This window comes from Gigantopelta aegis, chromosome 14 (assembly GCF_016097555.1).
Source record: "Gigantopelta aegis isolate Gae_Host chromosome 14, Gae_host_genome, whole genome shotgun sequence".
NCBI lineage: Eukaryota > Metazoa > Mollusca > Gastropoda > Neomphalida > Peltospiridae > Gigantopelta > Gigantopelta aegis.
The window spans coordinates 21,197,864-21,207,582 of NC_054712.1; positions in this window are offsets into that span (position 1 = coordinate 21,197,864).

Below are 9,719 nucleotides of genomic sequence, written 5' to 3' on the forward strand. Positions count from 1 at the left end.
AAGCAAAAGTGAATAGTGACGTGCAACCTTAAAATATTAAGATGGCTGCTTTGTTGGGCTGTTTTCATTAATTCCAGACTCATTCCTTGAAGTGGATCATTCTTTTAAAACAATAATTTTATATTATGTTATTAGTATGTGTAGTTTAAAAATCCTTTTATTGAATTTAGTGATTTGGGATCACATTTGTTCTGTTTTTATTTATACTCTTCTCTTTTTTTCTGTTATTTGTATGTGTATATGGCTGTAGGCCTAATTATATTATTTGCTGCACTCCAAAAGTATTCTGAAACAGCTGTTGTTGATGTTGTTAATGTGTTTTTAAAGTGTTACAAGTAGTGTTATTAAAATGTAAAATAAAATAACATATACTGATGGAAAGAAATAAAGGATCACACAGATAGCAACAAGAAATAATGACTGCATCAAAAATCAGTTCATATTGTCAGAAATTGACTGGGAACATATAGGCAGCTCATTCAACACTACATATATTCAATCCCACATTACAACTTGGTATGAAATATAGACATTACTACGCTAGTAGAGAATTACATTTGGTCTATAATTGCATGTGTTCCCTTATTTCTTTCCATCAGTATATTTGTAACATTGCTTGATCATCTCTGTGGATTTTTTAAAGGAGTTTGTTTTCACAATGACGTAGTACATTTTTATGGCAAATAAATCAGTCTTTAAGGGCAAGAAAGATAAATAAAGGTGTTCTTTGCACCATCTCCCTCTACCCCCAACACCCCAATCCACCCCCTTTTTTTTCACACCTGCATTATATGGTGGATACCAGTCAGTTTTAATATTTCTGTATCAAATATAGTTATGGTGAAATTATTAAAATTGCAAGGATCCAATACATAAATTTTACTTCCTTTTACATTTTAATAACAAGTGAAAGTACATATACTGGATTTGATACCTAGTGATTTTTTTGTTTTTTTAATCTGATTGTTCATATGGTGACAGGTTTTTATTTAAGAAGTTTGCAAGGAAAACTGACATTGTTTACACTGGTATTTAATGTTACACTTTACACTAATAGAGAATGAAGTATTTACCTTTTATGAGTAAGGCAAACAAATTTATTAAGGAGACTGTCCTATGTTTGTTGCCATTGTAACACTTTCCCTAACTTAAAGAGACTTTTAATAACTAAAATTATGTATTAAATACATTTTCTTTTTTTTAGATTATTCTGATTGTCCTAAAGCACAAATTAATGGGGGGGGGGGGGGGACGGGGGGGGGGGGGGGGGGGGGGGGGGGGGGGAATGGGGGGGGGGGGGGGGGGGGGGGGGGGGTTTGTGGTGTTTTGTTTTGTTTTGTTGTTTTTGGGGTGGGGGGGTTCAGGGGTGGGGCTAGTACAAGTTAAAAAAAAAGATTGGGAAATAAAATCCAGTTTGGGCTACTACAAACATTAGGACAACTACAAACATTGAATTATACAGACATTAATTTTCTAAGCAAGAAAATGTATTTCATTTTTATCACTCAGCTTTAATATTTATAGTTTTTACCTTAAATTTTATTCTTCATTATAGTAGGTTTGATCGATCTCGTTCAGTCAGCTAGATTAAATACCATTTGTAATTTGGGTACGTTCAAAAAATGAAAGTGTTGGACCACAATTAATATATAGCAGTGTTACATTTTAACAATGAATAAATTATATATTATAAAGTTGTGGATTTTGATATATTGTTATTCTGGTTTGTACTAGGTTACAATGAAATTGGCTCTTCCCCCCTTTTGTATTGTTTGGTTTTATTTGTGGGGGGAGTTGCACTCTGAATTATATGTACAAATAAATACTCTGAAATGACATACAGTGATTTCCATTCATAGAGGTGATATTTATTTTGTATTTAAGGTTTCTACAAGTCTCCAGCTTAGCTATATTTAACCAAGATGATATCATTATTTTGTTAATCACCTGCTTGTTACATGTAGTGAGAACTTCAAGAATAAACACCACCTTCTAAACTGACGAGATCCAGAACAGGTAAATGTAAAAGTAAGTTGAGTGTTATTATATAATATAATCTAACAATTATTTAATTATCAGTTTAATCGGAAAGAAATAATTGACAGAAATAATTTTTATTGTATTTTTAACACTATATAGTACCTATATATTTATCATTAGAGATTGTTTTAATACACTCATTACATTTATTTATTAGAAGAAAAATTATGTTCAGTTTAGACCAAGTTAGAATGTTATTTATTTTTGGGGGGGGGGGGGGGGGTGTTCCTCTTTATTATTTTTTTCCACTTATTTTTATGCTTATATCTAATTACGGTTTAAACATGCTGTCCTGGACACACACCTCAGCTGTCTGTCCAGGACAGTGGGTTAGTGATGTGGTGACCGTACACTTGCCGATTGAGTCATTAAACTACATGTATTTCCGCCTTAACTCTAGTGGCTTAACCACTACACCAATGACGTTGGTTACTTTTATATGTAAAAAGTATGTATTACTGGGTAATTCCAGTGTAACTGACACGGCATTCAGAAAATACATTCAAACTTTTGTTTGAATGGAAATAATGTTAAAACTGCTTTTAATACTGAAAGAATGGTCATAAATATTGTTGAACAAAAAATACTACTTCTCTAAACTCTAAAATATAATTCTGTATGTGATAACTGATTTTTGTTTAAATGTAACTAATGTAGCAAATTTGCTTATCTGGCTTTTAGTAAGAACACTTAAAATAATAAATTTCGATGAACTTTAAAATTAAGTTGTCAGGCAACATCATATTTAATGACATCACTTCATAATGACGTCATATTGGTACTTTGTCTTACTGAACGTTATTGTTCATGAACCAAAAAATAATTCAAAATAAAATAAGATATTTTTATTTTATAATACGTATTAGTATCTTTCAAATTTAATTATAACTATTGTCTTTTTGTTAACGGAACTGGAGGAAAATGCATCTATCATATTGATGTCTCCATTTAAAAAAAAAAAAAAAATCTTGGGCACACAAGATGGCCGTTTATTTGTTTGTTAGTTAGATACACCTTGTGATACCTAATTTTTGTAATAAATATCCATGATACATGGAAATGAATGTTGCTAATATATCAACTTAGTGATAAAGTATTTACACTGAAGATGTGTGTTTTGCATTACCATGGTGATAAATGAACTTTTCCACAAAAAATATAGTGTTTTGAATTTTGTTATATATAACATGTTTGCTTGCTCATGATAAAATATTAAATATCTAGTTGTGTTGATAATCTCACAGAGATGATTTTGTGTGTGTATAAAGAATTTTGCAATATTTATTCTAGTTTGCTGTATTATGACGTTCCTATAGAATACCACAAGATGCTATGCTTCAGTCATTTATGGATGTACCAATATATACTTAGACAAGTGATTAAATTTCTCTTTTAAATACCGGTACCGATTACTACATAGATTCAAATAGGCCTGGCCCAATTCCAACTTTGAAAGCTGCTGGCTGTCGTAACAATATATTGTAAAACTTTATAACTGCCACAAGTAACAGTGGTCTGCATTTTTGGCTCTCTAAACCTCATGCTCCCCTGTTTTGTTTTTTCTCTCTCTCCATCCCTACATCTTGTTAAAATATACTATATAATTGATTACATTTTGAACATTAAATTGTGCATTGATAACTTTTAGCTTGAAGTGGTCTTGAGAATTGGATAAAAAGGTGTGACTAGTATTATAAAGACATTTCATTGTTACAGTTTACTTTATAATTGGATTAATATATTAAATTTTGGTTAAGCTGAAATGTTGGCAAGTAGTCGTGACAAAAAATTATTAAAATGTAAAATTCTAATGATATAGAGTGTAGTTAACTCTGACCTTTTTCAGGGGTGCCAAAATGTACAGCCCGGTACTATAACAACTTTTTAAGATCAGTGATTACAAGTCATGAAATTAATCAATTGTTGTTTCTAAAGTAAAGAGTCACTTCTGGTTGCATTTCAGACCAAAATGTTAACAGTCCAGGGCCCAATTTCACAAACCATAGTAAGCCTAGTTTTCCACGTAAACGTAAATTTACGGCTAAACTACAATTCGTATTACTATACTGAAGGCCAAAAGAAACTTTACCATTTTCAATTTGGAATTTAAGAAAAAATGAATTGTTTTTAAAAAGTAACTCAATCCAAAACACATAGCCCAAACACAACAATAATGTATGCAGAAAATTATACCCGCCCACTGCGCGTTTTGGGTGGAACACAGAAAAGTGAAAAACTCGTGCACTACGAACAACAGCAATTGCACGTGCAATAAGGGTATAACAACGGTTTAGACGGCATGTCAGACATCCATACAGATAAAAAAAAAAAACCCACCATAGGAATGCCACAACTGACACCAGAACAACGAGAGAGCCCTGGGTATGATACAGATGGGAGCCACTCATGCCCACATTGCCAGAACCTTCAGTTGTTCCCGTGTTACCGTTACAAACTTGATGCAACGCTACAGGCAAACGGGGCAGACATCAGACAGGCCAAGAACAGGCAGACCCAGTGTGACTTCGCCCCGTGATGACCGGTACTTGCGTACCTTGCATCTACGAAATCGCTTCCTGATAGTGACGTCATCAGCAATGAATGCCTTAGGTCACAGGGTTAGGTCTCACTACACAGATCACTTCCGGGTGACAGTTCATTCATCACGGTCCACCATAGTTCCTAATTGGGACACATGTTATGGGTCACATATTCACTTCTAGCAAATGGTGAAGAATTAAAACAATATGTATGTTTAATGGTAAGCCTTCTGGCTGTATTTTGCCCATGTTATTTTGTAATATTGTGCATCGACCTTTTGGGACATGGGTATATAGCGCAAGTGACAGCCGGAGTGAATCGGTTAATGAACCACCTATTCGGACCGGTACTACAGCCAGATGCGGTCATATAGCAAAAAACTGAGACGGAAATGTTCTGAATTTTGGAGTGAAAATAAATGCTTATATAATGTATGTTTGCAATGGTGTATGTTGTTAGTGCCAACGAGAACCCGTTCTATGGGCAATCTTCGCTTGAAGTTGGGCAGTTTAACATGGGTTTCAATGGCAGATGACATCTGTGTAGTGAGACCTTAGTAGACAGACAGTGGCCAGGCGACTCAGGACTCATGGAATAAGGGCTTACAGACCATATAGAGGACACTTACTGACACCACAACATCGTCGTTTGAGATTGACATGGGCTAGGACTGTACGATGTTGGCAGCGACGTGATTGCCTGCGGGTTCTTTTCACTGATGAAAGCCGGTTCTGTTTGTTGGAAGACAGCGTGTGTACCGCCGTAGGGGAGAACGAGTGGCGGCTTGATGCGTTCAGGAGGTCGTGCCATATGGTGGAGGGAGTGTCATGGTGTGGGGAGGTATCTGTGCACATGAAAGGACACCATTGGTCATCGTTCACAGAAACTTGACAGCTCAACGTTACAGGGATGACATTCTTCGTCCAACTGCAATACCATTTCTCCAACGGCAGCCACGTGTAGTAATTGTTCAGCAAGACAACGCTAGGCCTCATACAGCCAGAATCGTACAGAACTTCCTTAGAGCCAACAACGTAAACGTATTGCCGTGGCCTGCACGCTCCCCAGACATGTCCCCCATAGAACACCTCTGGGATGTTTTGGATCGCCATGTTCGACAACGACCACACCCTCCAGCCAACCAACAGGAACTGATCCAGGCCCTTCAAGAAGAATGGTAACGTGTCCCACGTGACGTCATCAGACGACTGATTTTTTTCTATGCGTCGGAGAATGATTGCTTGTATTGGGGCAAGGGGTGGTCACACACGCTATTAATGTGACTTGTTATTGGACTTGAGTGATTGTCTATATGCTTTGCATGTCGTCCATGAAGTTGAACGCTCGATTTGTGTACACCACCTGGCTTTGGGAAAATGTGACGTCATTATCAGATGCTGAATGACACTCATTTTTAGTTATGTTAATGTTGACATATTGATCTAGTCAATATATTTACCTCATGCGACTATCTTTTGTTGTTTTTACACCAGAGTGATTTAAAACTATGGTAAAGTTTCTTTTGGCCGTCAGTATATTATAGTACATCAAGTATAGTTTGAAGTACACATATTTCATGTTCCTGTGTCCTTAAAATGCTCCATTTTCCGTAATGCTGTAATTTCAAGTGTGAAATAGATGTCAAACACATGTAAATGAATGCCCGGTATAATTGCTAGTTGCAGACGTAAACTTACCATGTTTAGTGAAATAGGCTCTTGGGGCCCCGTTTAATGAAGTGATCTTGTGGATAAAAATCACGTCAGTTACGTTCGATAGTAGAATTTAGTGGCTTAATGTGATTTTAGCATTACGATTGTTTCGTAAAAAAGGGCCCAGCTGGTTAGACGCGTAACAGAATATCCTGGGAACACTTACACAGAACAAACTGCGATGGCCCATGTTCGGTGCGGCCGTGCTTTTAGAGGTGAAAAATTATACAGTTGTAACTGAGGAATGGAATTGCATCACGAGTCTGTCTGATTTTTTAAATGGTGAACAGTGAAGATGCTCTATCATTAACAAGGTGGCTTCAAACATTATCTGACATTGTCACTCATATGATGGCATATTGCGTGTGTACTTAGATTGTTATCCATAATTACATGTATGGTTGATGATATCATGTAAATATAACATCACCAACGTCATTAATATTAAATTAGTTGACTTCATTTTCATATATTGTACCATGATTTGATGTTTTTCTCTTTGATGTCAACTGGGGTGTAACTGCAATACCATGGTATAACTGAAACTGTGCGGGTAACTGAAGTTAACTGCACAGTTTTTAGGCCACGCCCCTCACAGACGCGTCAATCATGGTACAAAACAGTTATATCATTGGTTTTGATTCGTTAACTGTATTTAGACGGCGGGCACTCGACTCCGTCTCGTGCCCGCCGTCTAAATACAGTAACTCGTCAAAACCCATCTTCATAAATCAAGGCTAATATTCGTTCCTCGTATTCAGCCTTCCTCCCGCCCCGGAGGCTAGATCCGGGGCGGGCGTGCCTGAACCCTTGTGGATAGGGGCACGTTAATATAGTTGCCCCCCCCCCCCCCCCCCCCCCCCCCCCCTATTCAGCCTTGATACATGTAGTCAAGATTACTGATATCCACTACTAGCGCCCTCTATTGGAAGAAAATTTGTAACACCGATTATGTCCCTTACACGATGACATGTGACAATCTTGAAAGCAATATCAAAAATTGGTCTCAGATTACAGTTATCTTCCCATTTGGTTGTCGAAAATCCGGAAATTTGACCGCGCAAGTAGTCTGCTGTTTGACTGTGATTATTTCATGGCAGACAGCTATGAAGTGGCAACTGTTTGACTGAAGTGACAGGGTATAGCATGTAGTTTGTAAACCTGTGTAACTTGTTGACATTGAAGACTTATTTGTGGTAATTCCGGCCCATGCAAAAAGTAGTACTTTTTGTGTAAAATGGTTGTACTCCGGCCTGGTTTAGAGGGTGTGTCTGTTTAAACCAATATGCTGGGAGAAAGAGCTGGACAACAGGGGTTGTCCTTTTCAGGGTATGTGTCCCCCATGCAGGCAAAGGTACATACAAAACTTCACGGGCCTGCTGATATTAATAAAAATGTTATAGCCACTAAGGCTATATAGAAACATATAGCGAAATTAATTGTGGTCTGAGGCCAATTAACCGCCGGACGCTGACGCTGCCATCTTTGTTTACAATAACAAGGGAATCTATAAGGAGCGTTGCGATTCGTTGCAATCAGAACTCATCGCATCCAATGAAATTTAAGCATTTTGTGGCACGATTTCTTGACGACATGTATCAAGGCTGAATACGAGGAACGAATATTAGCCTTGATTTATGAAGATGTTCAAAACCATGATATAACTATTACATGTACGTCTTTCTTTATCTGCGGTTTCTGACAATGATCCAGCTAAAGCGGATCATGTCAGAGGTTCAGAATCCAGCCATTTCGATATTTTAAGATTGTAATAAGCCACATTAGAAAAATGTGCAAATTTTGAGGCTCCCATTTGAGTTTGAGAGGTGTGGTTACGCGAAATTAGACGTGCAATTTTCAGAGGCCTGGGTTTAAAATGCATTGTATAGTTAGTATTCAAAATGTCTGCAGCCGATGTAAGTACTTATAGTTGGGTAATGTTTATGTTTTCATTGTAATATCACTGAAGATACGTAGGAAAATCAGACCACTTGAGAGTTGTGAGTTAACTCAATCCCAAACAACAACAGCGCCATTTTAATAAGTGAAACCACCTCTCGCTCATGGACCGCCAACACGACGTCAACGAATGCTGTTGATCAAATATCAAAACAACTGCATGGGTATAGCCTGCCACTCTGCCACGAAGAATTATCCCAATTCTTATACATTTCCAGATTCAGGGTTTCTAGAATTGTTTATATAAAATTCACTAGCCATGGAATCAGTGATTTACCAAATTTACTAGCCACGATTAAAAATTCACTAGCCCTACTTTACTTTAAGTTAATACAATTTTACTAAATAATGATTATAATCAGATATGTCACCTAAAGAGAGAGAGAGAGAGAGAGAGAGAGAGAGAGAGAGAGAGAGAGAGAGTTTTTAAAAACACTAACACATTGTGTGGTTGGAAAAGGAATTCATGTTTACAAAATAGACTAAACTGCAACATTTTACCAAAACAAATTCACTAGCCGTCGGGCATGGCAATAGTAGTTATTTACTAGCCCAACATTGAATATCACTTGCCATGGGAGTGGAGCTACCATAATCTAGAAGCCCTGCCAGATTGCCTATGATTGTCTCTCAATCGTCTGCTCAACTTGTCTTAAAAATCTTCAACAGGTGACAAATGTGGTGAGAATGCGGGTCAATCCATACGCTGGACACCATTAATTTTGCGCGAAGAAATCTGTTCAAACCCTTTTCTTGCAAAAGACCGTCAGTAGTAATTTTCCGAAGTCACGAAAGGACCAATGGCGCAAAATCTCGTCCCCAAACATGATATAGATGAATCCTATAATGCACAGGTATCCTACTCCACACTATCAACGTGACGCTGTCCGACGTTGCCATGATGTTACTATCTCAGACTATTAAGTCTCGAGTCTAGACTATAAAAGTTTTATAAGCACTAGGCCGGGACCCTGTTTTACGAAGTAATCCTAGCCCTAAGATCATCTACTACCTTATGTATTTACGGTGATCTTAGCACTAAGATCGCTTCGTAAAACATGGTCCTGGCGACAAAAGACTGGTATTCTGATAGTCCGAGTAGACCCTACTCTGACGGTAAGAGAGCTAGACGGACATTTGGACCGTTATCACGCTCTCTAACCGTCAGAGACCAATTTATATCAATATTACGCAATCTCTGCCTACCAAACGGTTGTCAAAGATTCCCGCTCTAATACAACAACAACAACCCTATATTGTATGTTTGACGTTGAATACCTGTAATCGATAATTTTTTAGTGCCCTGATTAAAAAAAAAAATAATAATAAAAATTCACATATTAATCACAAATACACACATTACAGGAAGAAACTCGTCAGCAGATACATATTTAACCGGAACAGAGAAAGGGGGTGCTGTTGGGTTTCTTCCTGCAGTGTGTGTATTGCAAACATAGGATATACCAG